Source organism: Ursus arctos, unplaced genomic scaffold, assembly GCF_023065955.2.
Source record: "Ursus arctos isolate Adak ecotype North America unplaced genomic scaffold, UrsArc2.0 scaffold_18, whole genome shotgun sequence".
NCBI classification, from domain to species: domain Eukaryota; kingdom Metazoa; phylum Chordata; class Mammalia; order Carnivora; family Ursidae; genus Ursus; species Ursus arctos.
The window spans coordinates 39,218,614-39,237,884 of record NW_026622852.1 but is presented as its reverse complement, the minus strand read 5'-3'; the positions used below and the strand labels follow the sequence as shown (position 1 = coordinate 39,237,884).

At 42.9% G+C, this 19,271-nt stretch overlaps 1 protein-coding gene and 1 long non-coding RNA gene across 14 annotated transcripts in view; one reads left to right on the top strand and one right to left on the bottom strand.

The window, feature by feature from the left end:
- LOC113260325 (uncharacterized) overlaps nt 1–7,552 on the bottom strand; it is a 48,611-nt gene extending 41,059 nt beyond the window's left edge. For both annotated transcript variants that reach the window (XR_007190913.2, XR_008959949.1), the window contains exon 1: nt 7,254–7,552. This is a non-coding gene — a long non-coding RNA (uncharacterized LOC113260325). The remainder of the gene's footprint in view (nt 1–7,253) is intronic.
- Nucleotides 5,388–19,271, top strand: part of LPAR1 (lysophosphatidic acid receptor 1) — a 128,071-nt gene continuing 114,187 nt past the window's right edge. For 2 of the 12 annotated variants that reach the window (XM_057313670.1, XM_048223069.2), the window contains exon 1: nt 7,380–10,829. The gene's annotated coding sequence lies outside the window, so the exon portion shown is untranslated. Of the gene's footprint in view, nt 6,199–6,643; nt 6,834–6,896; nt 7,235–7,379; nt 10,830–19,271 lie in introns of those variants that run through there. The other 10 variants (XM_048223059.2, XM_048223056.2, XM_048223055.2 and 7 more) reach the window with 10 other exon arrangements.

Below are 19,271 nucleotides of genomic sequence, written 5' to 3'. Positions count from 1 at the left end.
TTAAGCCAAGCTAACCGATAGATTCCCAAGATTTATTGGTTCAAAGAACAAGAAATGTCTTTCTCAGGTAAAAGTCCAGAGAGGGTGTTCACATCAGTAGATAAGCTCTCCTTCATATGGACACTAAGGTGTCAGGACTTATGGTTGCCTATCATTTTCAACCCGTGGCTCCAAGGTTGGTGTGGGCATCACCATTCCAGTCAACCAAGAGGGACTAAGACAATAAGGAAGCACATGTAAGGGAATTTTATAGGTAGTCCAGATCAGGCAGAGGTCACTTATGCTCATTTTCTACTGGAGAGAACTCAGCTATGTGGCCTCAACTACCTGTAAGAGAAGCTGGGAAGTCTAGTCTAGCTGGTACCCAAGAAGTCAAGAAAGGATATTATTATAGTCAAAGGCCTCTGCTACAAGATATATACTCTACATTTATCTGTAGAGCAGTTTCATAGCTTTGATTGGGTTCTGAAAGGGGTCTACATCATAAATGTTTCAGAGCCTCCTGTACCTCTAATATTGCTGCTTTCATCTTGCTCTAGAAGGTATAGTAGGCTATGAAGTCAAAACAACAAAGACAACAAAACACACGTGACTTAGGAAAACCCTCTGCCCCACTTTTGCCCAGGGTGACACAGTGCTGTTCATATCCTTTGGACTACTCGTTGCAAAGCTTGGAGCAGACATCATATAAACTACGGGAACGCACAAGAATCCAGCATATTACTATCAGTCATATTTTTTTTTTGACAGAAAAGAGCAGACACTTTTTATGGTTTGTGCTTTTTGCGCCTTGTGTAAGAAATTCTTTTCTACCCCAAAATGCTAAAAATCTGGAGGTGTTGCCTTGTTTTTAAAATCATTAAGAACTTAAGTTTGTTTACAGTGTGAGGTAGGGATCCCATTTTTAAAAATATATAAAGAGAGTGCTAATTATCTCAGCGTCATTAACTAAACAGATCATCTTTGATTTACTAATTTGCGTTGACTTATCTGTCATTCATATGAATGGTTGTTTCTGAACCTACTATTCTCTTTCATTAGATTATTGAATGACATAATAGACCCTGCAGGTCTTTGTGGTTCTGTTTCTGAACCTGCTTTTCTTGCTCATTAGATTATTTACCAATCACTGCACCAACACCACATTATTACAATATGAAGCTTTTGATATCTGAAGGGAAAATTTTTCCTCCCAATGCTTCTTCAGAATTGTCTTGGTCATTCTTGGCCTCTTTCAATTCGGCATGAATTTTGGAATCACTTTGTCAAGGTCTACGAAAGACCCTATGTTACAATTTGGAGTAGATTGCTATTATGAGTGAGACCTTTGAGAATTTATAATCTCTAATGGGCTGTGGCTTCTTTGTATATTGACCTTTTATTCAACAATGTTGGTAAACTCTCTTGTTCTATTACTTTATTAGATTTGCTTGAATTTCTTAGCAGACAACTACATCATCTATAAATCATATTTTCTTGTTTTCTGACCCTTATAGCCTCTCATTTCTGTGGGTGTCTGTGTGTGTGTTATTGGCAAGGGGCTTCAGTACAATGTTGAGTAGAAATGGTAAAAAGGAAAAGCTATCCTTGTTTTGTTGCTAACTTTAATAGAAAAATGTTAAATGAATTAAAATTAAGAATAATGTTTCTAGAATTAGGTTGTTGGTAGCAACTCTTTATTGTGTTTAGGAAATTCCTTCCTTTCCTGGTTTGCTAAGATTTTTTTAAAAAAATAAATGAATGGCAAATTACTTTATATCTTCTAATATTAAATCATCCTTACATTATGATGTTAACATGATGTGCTTATGAAGTATATTTTTAAAACCCATTGCTGAACTGGGTTTGATAACATCATATATAACATTTTTTAATGCTTTTGAGATTTGGCTAATAATTTTCCTTTTTATGTTTTTTTTTTCTGATTTTGGTATCAAGATTTTATTAGTTCATAAAATCATTGAGATGCTTTCCTTCTTTTTCTAATCTTTGAAACCATTTGAATAGAGATTGTCTATGAAGATTTCCTAAATCCCCCCTAAATCCTTGAGCTTTCTTGTAGGTAGCTTCAGAAATGGGAATTCAGTTTATTTAATGGTTATAAATATATTCATGTTTTAAATTTTTTGAATCAATAGTTTTTGTAATTTATATTTTTCTAAGAAGTATTTATTTTAGCTAACTTTTTAATGTTCAGAAAGGATATAGGACTATACTATTCTCTTAGTATTAAAAAATTCTACTGAAACTCTAATTATAATCTCATTCATAGTCTCTCTTTTCTTTTTTTTCTCCACTGTTTTATTAGCAATTTACTTATTTTTGTTGGTTTTTTTGTTTTATGACTCTTTTTATGATTTCTTTGTATATAGGTCTCTTGTTAGCTCTAAAATTAGACATGTGACACATGGTTTTTCTTCTTCATTTTCTTTTTTTCCTCTGTTTGTTTTCTATCAAAGCCTTTTTACTTGGGTAAGGAAGACTACAGGAAAGGGATTGCTAGTCCTCGATCTGCTTCACACTAGCCAGGCTATTCGTGCGAAACGTGTGATGAGAAGCAGGTGAGCACAGAGGCACTCCATTGATGGTTTTCATCTCGTTGCCAGGTAGCCCTCCCACATGGCTGTGGCGCACACAATCCCCAACGTCTCCTCCCTATTCCTGGAGACTCCTTATGCCACTTCTACCCCCAAGAGCGTTTTTAAAAAAACTAAATTGGGCTGCCTCACCCACCTCTGCTGCTGGCCTTTTAAAAATAGAAAGGTTTCCTAAGGAGAATGGTTTGTTTCCAGCCAAAGGAAAAACACCAGAGAGGCACCAATGCTCCCCCCCCCCCCTTTTTAAAAAGATTTTATTTATTTGCCAGAGAGAGAGAGAGAGTCACAGAGCACGCACAAGCAGGGGGAGTGGCAGGAAGGCTTTTCGCTGAGCAGGGAGCCTGATGCAGGACTAGATCCCAGGACCCTGGGATCATGACCTGAGCTGATCCCAGGATCCTGGGATCATGACCTGAACTGAAAGCAGACACTTAACCGACTGAGTCACCCAGGTGTCCCACAAATGCCGCATTTTAAGAAGGACGAAACCTATGGCCCAGAGGCACCAAAAACTTTCCCAACAGGCTGTATTCTCTCGGGGTATTGTTTCATCAAAATATATTTTTCGAACCAGTCTCTACATTAACTGACCAGGGGGAAAATTTCCAACAGATCTTTCTGTTGATAGTTTTGATTACTCTCTTGTAGAGAATTTCAAAGGCTTTTTTGCCAGAGGAAAGGTAACATGGGGAGGCAGAGAACTGGCATGACCAGCAATCCCTTCTGAGCGGATGATAGAGCCTAATGCAGTGACAGCCAGTTTTTCCATCCTAAATGCTTCTTCAGTTACAGCTCTTGGACCACTCACTAGATAACATCGGTAATCTAACAAAGTCTATAGTATCCTTTGAGATAATAATGTAAACTGTACTTGAAATATTCCTCATTAAAATTCTCTTCATTTTGCTGAAAATATTTTTTCTCACATTTGACGGCACCAGCTGCCTTTGAGTCTTCAGCTCTGCTGAAGTCATCTGAAGAAACCAATCTAGAGAAACACTGCTTGGTAGGGGATAAGAGAGAAAGGTTAGCGCAGAAGGCACTGGGATGACTAACCAGGAAAGGGAATGGCCTGAACGGCAAGAGGGCCCCAGGCAGTTAAAACATTGAAGAAAGTATATCACGGCATGTTCATCTTTGCTGAAACAACATCACCCGTTTCAATGTTTTAAGAAGACTGTTCAAATATATTACCTTACTTTGGTAAGGACAGCTTAGAACCCAATAAAATAAAAACACCAGCATTATTATCCCATTTTACAGCGGAGAAAACTGGCTCATTTGGAACACAGTATTAGGTTTGATGAATTAATCTCTGTGCTGAATTGAACTCTGTCTTGGATTTCATTTTCTCGCTCCTTTTATACTGGGCACACAACCTACATTTGATTTGAAAGTTATTGTCCTCAAGCTGGCGGAAGAGCAATCTCATTCAGACAGGTCTGCGCTTGTTAGAAAGACAGGTCTGTCCAGGCTGACCTTGAATTTTGTTCTCCATTTCATTTTAGGCCACAGTAGACCAAATAAAGAGGAGATGAAGTGTTGTACAGCAAATAACTTAGAACTCTTGAATACATATGTCTTTGTGGATAGAACTCCCCATTTGATGTGAGGACCACAGAGTAGGCAGTTAGATATTAAGGCAGTTAATATATAATCAAAGCACAAGCAGCAATATTCCTTAAGATGGTAAGAGATAAAATCAATATATTCAAAAATATTCAAGGGGAGTGGTAGGCAAGAAACTCATTAACATTTCGATTTATGAGGAGGGGCTAAACATTGAAATACTTTTTAAATTAAATATAATGTTTATTGATAAAATTAATATAATACTTTAATTATTTTAAATAAAAATGTAAAATATTCTTTTCACTAGATATTAAAGTTTTGATATTGAGAAACCTAGCAGTAAATAGTGTGTAATAAGGAGAGAGGAAAATTAGCTAAGTGATTTTCTGAGTTGGGTAGAGCTGTGGTTGAAAACAAAACCCTTTCAGGATGTTTTCTTCTCTTACCAATATATACTTTGTATTATACTTAGACTTTATAGTGGATATTTTCCTATTTGTCCAATGTAATATTTTTTTATAGTTTAAGATTGACACTTATTTGAGATGAGAGTATGTACATGCATTTCTGTGCTGTGCATGAATATATTAGCACTGTGCATGCATTAACATTTCTAATTTTTCACATTTTAAGTGGATTATTGTAAAATAAATCATAAATTGGGAGGAAAGGGGAGAAAGTGGAATCGCTTCAAGTTGATTTTTTAGAAAGGGGGCGCTTGGCTGGCTCAGTCTCTAGAGCGTGGGACTCCGCCTCCTGGTTTTAGGTTCGAGCCTCACATTGGGTGTAGGGATTAAGAAAGAAAGAAAGAAAGAAAGAAAGAAAGAAAGAAAGAAAGAAAGAAAGAAAGAAAGAAAGAAAGAAAGGAAGGAAGGAAGGAAGAAAGAAAGAAAGAAAGAAAAGAAAGAAAAAGAAAGAAAGAAAGAAAGAAAGAAAGAAAGAAAAAGAGAAAGAAAGGGGATTTGAAAGATTATTTTAAAAAAAGAAACTGCTTCAGATAGTAATTGACTAGCGGACAGATCTTAGCCCTGAGCATCCTGTGAAAACCACAGGGCAACACAAAGTTTTCAGCAGTCGCGGGCAGGAGATGGTCACGTTCTGTTACAAGCATACCTAACTTGAAAAGTTAGCTTGAAAAGTTTCCATCCCTTACAAGAAGTCTTCCCCTCCCCGCCCACTGCGGTTTAAAGGGATCTCTCCTTTCCGAAAGCTCGAGATTACCGGGTGACTGCCACAGTGCAGCCCCCCATCGCTGTTGTGCGTTTCTTTCTCAGACGTAGTTATCCGTGCTGCCGAGCGAGTCCCCCTGCCCCACTGCTGTCCCCGTCTCCTACGTGCCCTTTCAGGCAAGAGCGCACTCAGCTTTTACTCCTAAACAGCCACTTTGGATGCGTGGCGGCTTTAGCAGCGGAGCGAGAGGCAGAGAATTGCCAAAACTCCGGAAATCCTGGGAAGCCAAGGGTAGGAAGCGGGAGGTGGGTGGGTGGGAGGTGGCGCGGCTGGAAAGCCCCCGATGGACTGGGTGTTGTTATAGGACCTGGGCCATCCTCCGTGCCTGCCACTTTCTCCAGAACGAACCCCAGGCCTTCGTCCGGCGCCGCTCCCGCCCACACCTCCAGGTGTGCATTCCCCGCCCTTAATTACTCTCCTAAAACTGATAGTTTGCACTTGCAAAGTTTCACTGGGAAAGCGGAAGAGACCTAGCTGAGGAGACCTAGGGGAGCACAGTCACACTTGTTTTGGTCTGCAGACCGAGTCAATGGAAAACCCAGAAACAGAACCGTGTGCACCTTTCTAGCAGGAAAGTCGACGCTTGGTCTTTTGCAGCCTCCCGTGAAAGGCTGTGCTGGGAGAAACTTTGTGTCTTCTGCAAAGTTGAGAAACTGAACTCCGAAAGAGGCCATACTTCAGGGGTTTTGCGGGCCCGCGATGTTTTCCAGAGCTTTTCGAGTGGGAAGAGTAGAGCGACAAAATGAGAATGCACCGTGTGGGGGAGCCCACCCAGCCCAGCAAGCTGGCGGGCGCTGAGGTGAGCGCGGGAGGGTGAGCATCCGAGCCGGCGGCCGTAGATCTCCCGCCGCGGGTGGGTCACGCGGGGCTGCGGGGTGGGGTGGGTAAGATAGTGACGGGAGGCTTAGGTGCCCCTCAGCCCCCGCCCTACCTCCGGGGCGGGGAGGTCGCAATGAATGGGGGAGGGGGCGCGGAGGGGGTGGGGGCTCCCGGGGCTTCACACCAGGTGACGGAACGAGCTAGGGGGGAGGGAGTCGGGGGTACGGGAGTTGCTGACTTGTGCTACGTGGAGCCGGCCGAAAAGAAAGAAGGCGGAGGAAGAAAGGAGGCTGGCGTCCGCGCCGCGGCTTCGGCCCTCCCTCGGCGCCCCCTCCCCCGCCGCCCGGGCCAGCGCGCCAAAGCGCGAGCAGGCGGCCCGAGCGGCGGCTGGCGCTCCCCGGGTTGCGACTCCCCCGTCCGCCGCGGAGTGCTGCCCGGATCTTGGGCGGCCTGGGCCCCGGCGCCGCGGAGCCCTCTCCGGCTTTCCCGGGGGGGTGGGCGCACGGGGCGGCCCCGTTCCGGGCGACCGCCAAGGGGGCGGGCGGAGGGCCGGGCGCCGGCCGCAGGGAGCGAGCGCGCTGCGGGAGGCCAGCCCGGGGCCGGCGGCGGGCGCAGGTAAAGGGGCGGGCGGGGCACGGGGCGGGGGACGGCGCCCCCTGGGCGCGGAGCCAGTGGCCGCCGCGTCGCCTGCGCCGCCGCAGGGCGCGCTCGGCTCGCACTGTCCCGGGGCAGACAGGCTTTTGTGGTTGTGCGTGCGAGTGTGCGAGCGAGTGTAAGTGTGTGTGTGCGCGCGCGCGCTCGCCTGTGTCGGCGTTGGGTGGGCGTGCGCGCTTGCGAGCTGGCCTGCAGGAGGCGAGGCTCTCCTGGCCTCCGCCGCCAACCAGTTGACCGAACCCCGGGAGGGAAGTTGCCGCAGCCGCCTGGGCCGCCGGCCCTTCCGTCCCCCGGCCAGGTCAGTGCGCCCCGGGGCCCGCGCTTTGTGCCGCGTCTGCGGCCCGGACCCGCCCAAGTGACACGTAGGTGGCCGCGGGTTACCTGGGTCTGGGTGGGAGCACGAGAAGGCTTGCAGGGGATGGAGGGCTCGAAATTACCCCAAAGCCGGGTCCGGGTGGACGTGGAACGCCAGGATTCCCCGTGCCCAGCAGCGCGGAGCTCCCGCACCACTAGCTTCTCACGGACGACTCCTTAGTCTCTCCCGAGCTGCGGACTTTCAACTTAGTTTCTGTGCAGCCGCCTAACAAACACGCTCAGCAAGTAACTGGGAAATTGAAGGCAAGGGAGGGACCTGGCTTAGAGTTGGTGGTTTTGAAACCGACAGGCTCGTTTGGTTTGTGTAGGACTAGTTTGTTATGAATGGATATAAATTTTATTCTTGTTTTTTCTTTGCTGCCATTTGGCTTTTGATGTGTAAGGGATGACGGCATCCAGGACTTGTTGCTGCCTTCAGTCTGGGGCCTGAGATTGTTGCTTACTATCGCTACTTCTCTTTCTTTTCTCGTTTGTTGAGATCTGTGCATTTTTCATAAATGTGGGTTTTCAGTGAGTGCTCGCTTGTTAAAGTTTCACGGTTTCGCATTGGAATAGGTGCATATTTGCAAACCTGAATATCGGAAACAGGTAACTGCAGTTATTAGGATAAAATCCTCTGTTCCTTCAGGCTCTAACAGTCCGTGTTTTTCACCTATTTGCATAAGTATTATTTGCCCAGTGTAAGCATAACTGTGAAGTCAGTGGTCTGTGATTCAAAGCCTGCGATTCTGCTTAAAGGGAGACTGCACTGGGAAACCTAAGTTCTCCTAGGAGGTGATTCCCTTGCCAAATAGAAGAGTAAGTTCCAAGGGAAAAGGGTGTATACTGGAGTTATGACTGTTTGGACCGAACTAAATTGCATTCTCTCTCTCTCTCTCTCTCTCTCACACACACACACACACACACACACACAAACGCACACATCTAGTTGTTTCTGTCCTTGGTTCTCTAAATCTGGTAGGAGTGAGCACATTTGCCTCAAATGCAAAATTGTGAATAACGATTAGCATTGTAAGTATGATAAGGCTGTGTTTTACTTGACACCGTTTAATTTGAGGATAAAGAAACTAAGTAACGAGAAAGAGGTAGTGCGTGAGGGAGAAGGCATGGGCAGAATGAAGGGCCTGGTGGGAGGGAAGAGTGGGCTGTCATAATCTGAGCCCCTGTGCTCACCACGTCCCCTAGCGGTGCCACCTTAGCCAGTCAGGTCAGCTTGTCCTTCATCTCACGGTACTCATCTGGAAAATGGATGGATTTAATGATCTTTGCTGTTCTTTCCAGCTCCCCCAAGTAATTAGAAACCGGCCATTGGTTATCCCATGCTAGAACAGTAGGAAGAGTAAAGTGTGAATGGGTTATTCCAGAAGGGAAGTGAGAGGGCAAGAGGGCAAAGGTAGAAAAAAAATACCTGCAGTAGGGGATTCCTGGGGTTGGGGGGGGGGGGGGACCTTGACCTGGGGGTTGATTTTCCTCTATTTTTCTTAACTCCTCCACAAGGGCATCAATAATACTCCCCCCACTACCAGTTAATCTTTCATTATTCTACTAGTGAGTGAACATGCTTAGCCTTAAAAGTGATGTGGAGTGAGGGTGATCTCTATCGTGGGACCTGCCCAACTTCCCATTTGCATCAGTGTCTCTTAGGCTCAGCAGCTGCCCCGTGCTGTGGGCACTCAGCAGATCTCAATTTCCCTGTGAATGATGGGGAAAAATACAGAGATGGGTAGGGCAGCCCTTTCAACCAACTTGTGTTTGGAAACTTCTATTTTTGTTTGAAGCTAATATTTACCAAACAGAAATTTTTTAAAAAAATTATACCATAGATTTTTTTTCAAGGCTTTACTGAATGGAACTGTTCTGTTAGACCAACTGGGAAATTCAAAGAAAGTAAAACTCTCACTTGCTAGGTCTTTTTGATACATAATGACATTCAGTCTGAAGTTTGTGATTGTTAGGGCCAAGAACCTTATTTCAGATGCTTAGTAAGGAAAGTTGCAATCTGGGCAGAATACACTGTGTCATTTTCACTGGGAAGCTCCAAGCGTTCAGCAAATAACAAGACTTAAAATTAAGTTTGAGGTCAAGTTTTTAATGTCTGTGCTTAATGTGTGGCTTGTCTTCCTTTAGTTTTTTTGGTACTCATATGCATACACACTTGAGGAACATGATTTATTTTAAAAGTGAAGTGTGATGTAATAAAACTGGGAACATAAGCTCTTGGTTTAAAGTCTCAAAGTTTGCTCTGGCCTTATACTATTTGGTTTCTTGTTTTTACATATCATGTTACCCCCCCCCCCCCATTGCGTTATTACTTAAATACCTCATGGAGAACTATTATGGATGTCTTAGAAAGTTGGGAGAAAAGGAGAAAATTTTAATTGGATAAGCAATTACTGAATTCCTCCTATAGAAACAGATGCAAAGATGCTTAAAAGGAGGCTTTAGAAAGAGCGGCAGTGCAGAGGGAAAACAGGCAGCTAACTTCAATACATAGTAGCTGGATTGCATAACTAGGTGGTGGCTGCAGAATCCAAGAACCCTTGGCACGCTCAGGAATGGAAAATGAACTTCTGACTCTGGGGAAGACTTCACAGAAGGGCCTGGAAGGGTGAAAATGATGCGTCTCTTAAAAGATGAATGGTGGAGAATGAAGATGGAGTTGGAGTCTGGGGTAACGAAGGGTGGAAGGTTAGCAGGCGGTAAATTAGGGGGGACCTTGGATGTTATTTTAAGAAGTTGTGCTACGTGGGGTTGGGAAGGGCTAAATATTAACCCCCCAAATGCAGGAAGACCATGGTGATGCCTGCTGGGGGCATTGTGAGGGGCGAAATGTGTGGCAGGCCTGAGTTTTGATTCTTTTACGTTTCATTGTAACTCATGGCTCGTGAATGTCAGGGCACTGCTGTCGGCTTATCCAGATTATATAAAAATGATAGAATACACGATACGTAGTTTCTTCCTCCACAGTCCTCCCAAACTGATAGTAGTCTTTTGAGAAATTTAATTTAGCAGGAATTAATGATGTTCGTGAGGCCTTTTGAGCATGTGAGTTAAAAAATTACTCTCCAGGCACAGAGCTGACCAAGAAAGCATTTTGTTTTGTTTAGGGAAGGGCCTGCTAGTTAATGCTAATTTAAACATGACTCTAATGGCAACCAACATTCTTGACCCTGTTTATCTTATACATAGTATTTAACCACAGCGGTTGAATATTTGTCGTACAGTAGAGAAAGAATTATTATTAGTTTTGAAATGGGGCTAATGCCCTTGGAAAGGGGAGGAGGAAATGATCCAGAGAGGAGGTGGGGAGAGAGCAATACTTTGGTACAGCCGTGAGGGCTGACCCACCCCAGAAAATCCTTTAAATGTCATTCCAAAAGAGTCGCTTAATGGTGTAGATTTATACTTCTTTAAGAACCTCCCTTCTGATCATCTGCTTTTTTTCCTCCCTAGAACTCTAGAGCTGAGGTGTCTAGTTCATAACCTCTCGGATAGGAAGAATCTCTGTGGGGTCCACCTGAGAGAGAGGCATTCGGCCGCTCTGTCGGTTTCTTCTCGTACCACGATGCCTGCATGTCACAGGTGGGAGTGGACGGCTTTTCAGCTGTATGTCACAGGTGGAGCTGGTCTGGCTAAGTCTTCTAATTGCCTTGCATCTGGAGAGGCTGGGCTACCGAGGAGCCTTAATAAAAGGAGATTAGATCAGCTGCTTTTTATTATCTTCTGAATACAATTTGAATGAAGGATCCTCCCACCAGTTTTTATCTTTTGCAAGGGAACTTGGGTTTGGCATGTTCAGTTAATTTGCAGGAGCCCAGGGTTAGTATACTCTGTTTCTTAGAAGGATACTTTTTTTTGTTTCTTTGGTTCTTAGGGAGGGAAGAAAGAGAGGGTGGTGGGGATTGTGATTTTATTTAAATGCCCTGACATTTTTTCCTTCAGGTTGGTATGATTTCAAAGTAGCATAGTTATTACTGACTTACGGAGATGGGGCAAAGAAAATTGTCCTGATAACTTTGATGTTAGCTACTGCCATCTGATCGGTGCTATAGAAACTTTAGCCTTGAAGTGCATGTAAAATTCAAATTTCTTTCAGCATTGAAGGAGGACTGTTGTACTGTGTGCATGGATTTAGGTTATAGTTTTTTTTTTTTTTAATTTTTGTAGTACTGTTTTTGAAAAAGTGCTGGAATAGACAGGGCAGACTCTTTAGTCCGGTGCTAAAGCAAACGTGTGTAAGCCTGAATGAGCTAGATCAGGCTGTGTTTGTTGTATTTAATATGGAGATAAGGGAAAAGAGTTTCAAAACCAGCCTCTTTCTCTAAAAGAGAAAAAGAAAGTTTGACGCACAACACCTGGTCATGGATCTCTCTGGGCAGGGTGGGGGGGGGTGGGATTTCCCAGGTTGAAACTATTAAAGGGAATTTTGTTCATTATGGCCATCATAGGTGCCTAGACCTCTGAAGGTTTAGGACTCACTACTGTAGGGAGTGCTACTGTGAACCATTTCTTTGTAGCAATTTTCCCTTTATCCATTTTCTTAAATGGACTAGATCTTCAAAACAATGGACTAGATGTGATTTCATGTAAATCTGTCATCCTGGGTTTTCTTTCTCTATGTTTAAGTGGTTCTCCTTGACCAGTCTCTAAGCTGCCTTCATTCTTGAAAATCTGCCCTAACAGAAGGATGGTCCCAGCTCTTTGGAAGGAGAAACAATTCAGGGGCAGAGGAGACAAGTTCTCTTCAACTCTAGCAGCACTGAAGTGACTGCTTGCTGTATTATAAGCACTGTGCTAGGTAATCGGTGCTGGGAGTCCGGGCAGGACTGCTGCCCTCCAGGAGGTACGGACATGTTAGCGGATTCGGTGTAACAGGTGATTCGGTGTAGCAGGTGTGATGAGCGAGATGAATGAGAGAAGTGCGTGGCCGTATGGGAGCACCGAGCGGGGACACCTGACCTTCAGGGGTGTGGTGGTGGTGGTCAGGGAAGACTGCTGAAGGGTTGGGATTTGGAAGGACCCTAGGAGATAAATCAAGGAACCTAAAGGGAAAAAAGAGATCAAGATAGAGGGAATCAAAGGCTTTGTGTTTCCAGATTTGTTATTATTGGGTAAGTCAGTGTTTCTCTTTTTTTACATCTGTAAAATGTGAATAAGACCTGACATTATCTGCTTGCTAATTCTAGTTTTCTTTTACTTGTTCCTTAATTTAATCTTTCATTTGTTCATGTATTTGTACCATAGTCAATAGATATTTGTTGCGCACTACCATATACTGGGAAACAGTAGAAAACAAGATGTGTAAGGTTCCTTTTCAGGGAGTTCTCATTCTATCATACTGTTTTAATGCAAGTTGCTTCAAATATGGAGCATGCTCGTTGAATTATTCTTCCATTTGAGTCTCAGTGGCTTTGGGTACGTTAGCCTTTCCCTCGTCAACAGGAGGAGACAGAGCCGGGTATTCTCATTGTCATAAACTTGAAATGATTTGCTGAGATTTACCTGTTTGTTTCAAGTGTGGAGACAGATGCAGCTGTGTCTTACCTGTAACCTTGGCTTCCATCTCGGTTTGGATATTTTAATTTTTTTTAAGATTTTATTTATTAGAGATAATGAGCAGTGGGGGAGGGGAGAGGGAGAGGCAGAAGCAGACTTCCCCGCTGAGCAGGGAGCCTAACACGGGCTTTGATCCCAGGACCCAGAGACCATGACCTGAGCCAAAGGCAGACGGTTAACCAACTGAGCCACCCAGATGCCCTCATTTTGGATATTATGTGACCCAACTTGTGTTTGAGTTTCTATATTCAGTTTATGATTTACTAGAGTAATCCAAACCTAGTGTTCACTGGGGGAGTCGGAGTTATTTTGAGGTTACACTATCTCTGTACTTTGCTGTTAGTGCGTTTTACTTGTTTAGATCACTGAGGGAATGAACACAGTAGAAATTGTTCTCATCAGAAGAGTTTATGAAAAGATGTGGATTTTGTAATGATTCAAACAATATAGATTTGTCTAAAGTAAATGTAATAACCTCCCTCCGCCCCTTTAACCTTAAGCATGTGATGTAGCTCCTTTGTCCACAGTTTGTTACGTGGCCTTCCGTCCTCGTACTTCTGCTGCTACACATCTGCCAACTTGTTTGTGTGTGTATATATTTGTGTGTGTGCATGCAGGTCAGTCTATACACGCAGGCACCTGTGTGTGTGTGCACACCCTCGCTCCTGCCTCTGTTTGCTCTAGAGTCTGTTCTGAAGGCTGCCACCGTGGCTCAGACGTTTGAAGTCCCAGGAGCACGTGAGGCTCTTCTTGAATCAGTGCAGTATGGTATTACTCAGCGAGGTTTCTATCAGAGAGCGATGACTGTCTGGCTGTCATGAACAGGGAACAAGAAAACTATTTCCAGCTGCGTGACAACCGAGACAACAAGTATCATTGCAGAGAATGTCATTCTCACAAGGACGCTGCTTCATCTGGGTCTCGGGTGGGGGGAGGAGGGGCATTGCAGAGCACGTGTTTGGCTTCTGCGAAGCTTTTATTAGGTGGAAAACAAGGCGTCTGCGGTAGGCCCATCGAGCACTCCAACACAGAAGACAGGTGGAGTTCCTTCTTCCAGGCAGGTTTCCTGGTGCGAGTGTTAAGCGAGGACCCCTCCTCAAAGGCAGCAATCAGACGGGAAGGGTGGAAGGCTCCCGCCAAGGGAGACTCACAGCTGGAACAGAATTGCCTTTTGTGAAGGGGCTGCTTTGCCATCTTGGGCTGTGATTTGTTGGGAGCGGGGTTATTGTCCCATCAAGAAAATGAGGCATTCATTCTGTATTCAGTATTTTATTGTCGTTCCATACAGAACTGCTTGCTGTCCTTGGAGGAGACACAGAGACCTGAAGTTCAAAGGCTAGGGTAGGATAACAGACTTCCAAATTCAGCAGAAACTGGTTCCCTTGTCACTTTCTCTGAGACCCTATCAATTCACTTTCACGTGGCTGAAATCTTGGAGCACTTCCATGGTTAAGTCCTTATGCTTGGCCCAGGACACCAAAATAAAAAATAATAATAATAAAAAACCCACCAAGAAATTATGGTCCCTGCTTTCAAGTAGCTCATAAAGATGGAGAGCCGTGGAAACAAATGCTTGGGATTGGGCAGACGCTGATAAATATTTTAAACTGAGGTTTAAACAAAGTGCCCTCTGAGCATCTGAGGGTGGAGAGAGTAACTGTGCCTTGGAGGAGAGGCAGGATTTGCAGCAGGATACTGGCCTCCGTGCACAGGTTGGCTGAGAAGCTCATTCCACACGGAAGCGTAGAAAGCCCAGGCGCTGTGTGTGAGTGACCGACCGGTTAGGGTTGGTGGCAGAGTGGTGGTATGCTTTGGGTCAGTCTTGGGCCAATAGAAGGGGGCAAAGCCATTGGGGACCAAAAAAAGAAAAGGGCATGTCGATGCCATTAGCAGATGGGACGTGACAGTATAAGAATTCTTCCAGTGAGGCTTGTTGGTGTGAGGCAGAGATTTTCAGCTGGTAGCTGGAATTGGAGTTTGAAGCTTAGCTGAGAGGTCTGAGCTTGGCAGTATTGGGAAGTAATTGTTATATGTCAGAGTAAATACCAGTGAAATTTACCGGATAATCTGTAGAGAACTTTTAGAGTGAGAAGACTGGTATATACTCGTTTTTTGAAAATATAAAAAAAATTCCCCCCAGCTTTATTGAGGTATAATTGACAAATAAAATGGTAAGATACTTAAAGTGTGTAATGTGATGATTTGATGTACACATACATTGTGAAAGGGACCCTCACCGTCACTATACTCAGTGTTTTAACAAGAACAAGATGTACTTTGGTTCTTCAGGCTATTTTTCTTTCTAGCAGGTGATCGAAATAGTCTTACAGGCTATCACACATTCACTGAGCACCCACAGTGGCTTCTCTTGATGAGGTGGTCCTGGGATGATACAGCAGATGGAGTTCCACCTTGATGTTCCTTTGGGGGCATAAAAGCTCCTGAAACAAATCATTTCAGCAAAGGAAAGGACAATTCTGAAACTAATTAGAAGACTAGTGGTGGTTTGGGGTCTGAGAGGAATTGCAAAATATAGTTTTTTTAATTTACTGCATGACGACAGCAGTGAGAGTCCTATTACTGTCATTGCTACAGCAAAAGACAGGCTGAGAAACTCAGCACAACTCTGCAAACCCCACTAGCCTAAAGACCAGCTGTAGAAGCCCCCACAGGTTTGTCATGGGAATTTATAAAATCTGGTCTAGTACATGTAAGCTTCCATTGCCTGATTAAAGTAAAAGTAGGATACAGTATATAACGTTGCTGTTTACTTGGTTTAAAAAAAAAAAACCCACACAAAAACCTTTTCTAATTAACAGAATATTTCTATTTTGTATAATTATATTGGCATGGCTTCCTGCATGTGAGCTAGAACAAAGATAAATTGTTCTTAGTCATTTTCTCTCTAGGCCAGTATGATTCTTTAAAATTCCACTCTTTTCCATTTGATAGTAAAAACAGTATGTGGTCATTTTAGAATTTGGAAAGTACAGGAGACTCAGTCCTAGTGCTACCCCTTGAGAATAACTTCCTCATTCCATTTTGGGATAATTTCTTAGGGTTTTTCAAATATTTGATCTACCAAATAGTTAGCATTCCGTGTTATGCCCTAAGTATGCATGCTGTTAAAATCTTAAATTTTTAATTTCCAGTGATGACATGGTAGTCACCATGTTTCATATGTATCATGTTTAATTATTTCCCATCTCTGCTTGCTTTTCTCTCTTTTTTTTTTTAAAGGGTGTGTGCTTCTCTGCCATCTTTAGGTGCTGGTGTTCTCAGAGCTCCAGCCTTCCTCTCAGTAGTCTCCATGGGTGAGCTTATCTCCACAGTGGACTGCGGTTTCCAGGCCTTTGCCTCGGACTGTGGCTTCTGCCTGGAGTTCTCTGTTCCCTGGTATTTGTATGTTTGCTCTCTTTCCATTTTCAGGTCTCAAATGCCACCTTTTTAGTACAGCCTGCCCTAATGACTGCATTTAAAATTATATGACCTTTCCCATTTATCCGACATACCTGATGGGTTTTTTTTTTTTCTTTCCTCCACTGTATTTTCTTTTGACTTCTTAAATAAGGGAAAGTGGTTTTTAAAATTTTTCTTAAAGTTCCTGCCATTTTCCCAATGCTTAATACGGTCCCTTGCACACAGTAGGACTCAGATTTTCTGAGGAAAAGGTCTTTTGAATGGACATTTTTTTAATTAAAAATTAATATACAGAGCACGTTCTAGTCCATAACCTGTGGTCTTGAGTACTTGGGATTTACAGTCTAGTGAAGGAGGCAGCCTTGAACAAGTAACTGACAGTGTGGTTGGAATGATTGAGAAAAGCCTGGTGTCCTGGAAGAGTGTTGCGGGGAGACCAGCTTTGGGAGGGTGGGAAGAGTTTCTCTAAGAAAGTGGTATTTATACAGAGGTTGGAAAGATGAGTTGAATTAGTTAAGTGAAACTGGGAGGTGAGGATGGAAGAGGAAAAGAGACCTTGATAGAGAAAAGGAAGGGGTGATTTGATTGGGAAAATATTAGGGAAATCAAAAATCTGAGCCTCACTTCAGGAGTTGAAATTAGGTCATTTGTTTTAAGTGATGAAATTGCGTGAGGGTGAAGATTGATCAGCTTTCACATTTTTGATACATAGTACTTAATTTCAACAATTTTGAATTATCAGCAATATTTTTGCTAATTTTGCCTGTCATTGAGGGAGGAGGAATTTTCAATCTAAAGGCAGCAATGTTTTTAATGGACCTAGCTTAAATTCTGTTTTGTGCTAAGAAAAATGCTGTGAAAGTGTAAAACAATACAGGCAAAGTAAACATTCTTGTTAATACCTGACTCCGTCGGGAGTGCTACCGGTGGTTCAGTGTGACGTGGCTGATTATTGCTATATTGCATACATGTAAACTTTTGCATAAGCTACATTTATCATGGTAACTAAGTGAGGTTTGTACAGTTTCTCTTTGTGGTCAGTTGAGGGTTTTGTGTTGTGATGTTTGAAAAGAGCAGGATTTTCTCTATGTGACAAGTACAGATAGGTTGATTAATTCAGCCACTCTAATAATATTCACATTTTCTTTGCCCTGGTTCTGTGCTGGAGCTGACTCATGGTCCTTTAGTCTCTATCTACAAATGGGCTTTTGTCAATTTCTTTATAGCACTTTCTGTGTGTTAGCATAATATTGAATAAAGATTCCTGTTGGGCCTTTATTATATGTTTATTAATGTAAAATAATCCTCTGTGCTTTTGGAACCACGCCCTGCTTTTTCCCTGAGATTAATATAGCCAGTCTTCTTGTTTGTCTTTGTCTGAAAAGACTTCACTCAATCCTTTCTGATTTTAAACTTTCGGTGTGATTTTACTTAATGTATTTTTGCCTGTAAACAACGTTTAGTTGGATTTTGTTTTAACATACTTCTTATAGGAAACGCATGGTGTTTACATTTATTGTTATAACCAACATATTTGAACCTAATTCTTACCCTTAAGTTTTCTCTTTGTTATGGAAGGTACCATAGCCTTGAGCAAAAAGTACTGGCTTGCCTTTTTCCACCGATATTTAGCCACGTGGGCTTACATAAATTACATAATGTCTTTAAGCCTACAGATTTCTATTTGTAAAGCAACCACACACACACACACACACACACACACAAATCGTGAATTAATGGTTTAAAAATGTTTGGCACACTATTTTCATTGTTGGTAGGTTCAGTCGTGTGAAATTGTTGGTAGTTGATTGCTCTTGACCTGTAAAAATGGCAGGTTTTGTATGGTTCAATCTAGTATTATGCTTCTTGCCTTTATTTTCTCTCTGTGTGTATTGTTTGTTTGTACATCCATAGTATTTTGAACTGGCCCAGTCTAGTTTTCAATTTTACAAGTGATTGTCTCTGTTTTCCAAATATATTCCGTTTTAAACCGGGGTTTCTCTGGTTCTCAGAGTCAAAGAACTAAATTACTTTGATCCCACTCCTCTGCACAGCAAAGAATTTAGAATGCCTTAATTATTCTTGCCTTCTTTCCCCTTCCCAATTTCCATTATACATTTAATACATAAATTTTGTAAGTTTCACCTCCGAAATTGTAAGTATAGACTTCAGATTTTTGTCTTCTATTCTGTAATAAAATCTGCCACTATATTTTTGTATGTGTCTGTTTTGACCATCATTAGCTCTCAGGGCCATTAGGCCCCTTGCTTTAGCTGCCTTGAAAGGTGTCTCCTGTGTAGTTGGGGAATGTCTTCATATTTATCCGGCCAATGGCATCTTCTGCATTCCTGAGTTAGACTCAGGATTTTTCCTACATTCATCAGAGCGTCTGTCTTGTTGAAGTTCAAAAGATGCAGTGTGCATCTTACAGATTTATGTGGTCCAAGAATGTGCTGCATATCCATCTTTCGGAGTGTAGTGGAAATAATGGCTTGATTTTGGCTTTCCCCCCTCTGTCTAGTGCTGTTGCTGATTTTGCCATTTTGTGCGCCTTCTTGAGCATTTTAATGGGAAGCTGGGAGGAGTTGTATTGGGACATCGGGTTTAGTGGCTTTCAACGTTTCTTTGACTATGCCCCAGGGTTAGCAATGGTTATGTACGTGAATAAAACAAGTTTCATGAAGCTTAACTAAAACAGAAAACTATAACACTTTTTGTTCCTCTGTTTTCTATTATGGTCTGTTCATTTTCATTAAAAAGTGCTAGTCATAACTCAGAAATTTTGAAAACAGTGATCGGGTCTGTTGCTGTTCTATGTGGAATTAGGGCCATTTACTATTCAGCATGTCTTCTTATGTACAATACCGGCTCCTGTGCTGGTAGCTGGGAATAGAGCAGCGCATAAAGCAGTCCTTACCACTGGAGGCATGAAGCATGGAGTCTAGTGGGAAGGGGGATATTGACCAAATGATCACTCAAATATATACTTACAAAATACGCTGACTATTAGAAGGGAAAAAGAACAAGGGCTTTCAAAAGAGATTAAAT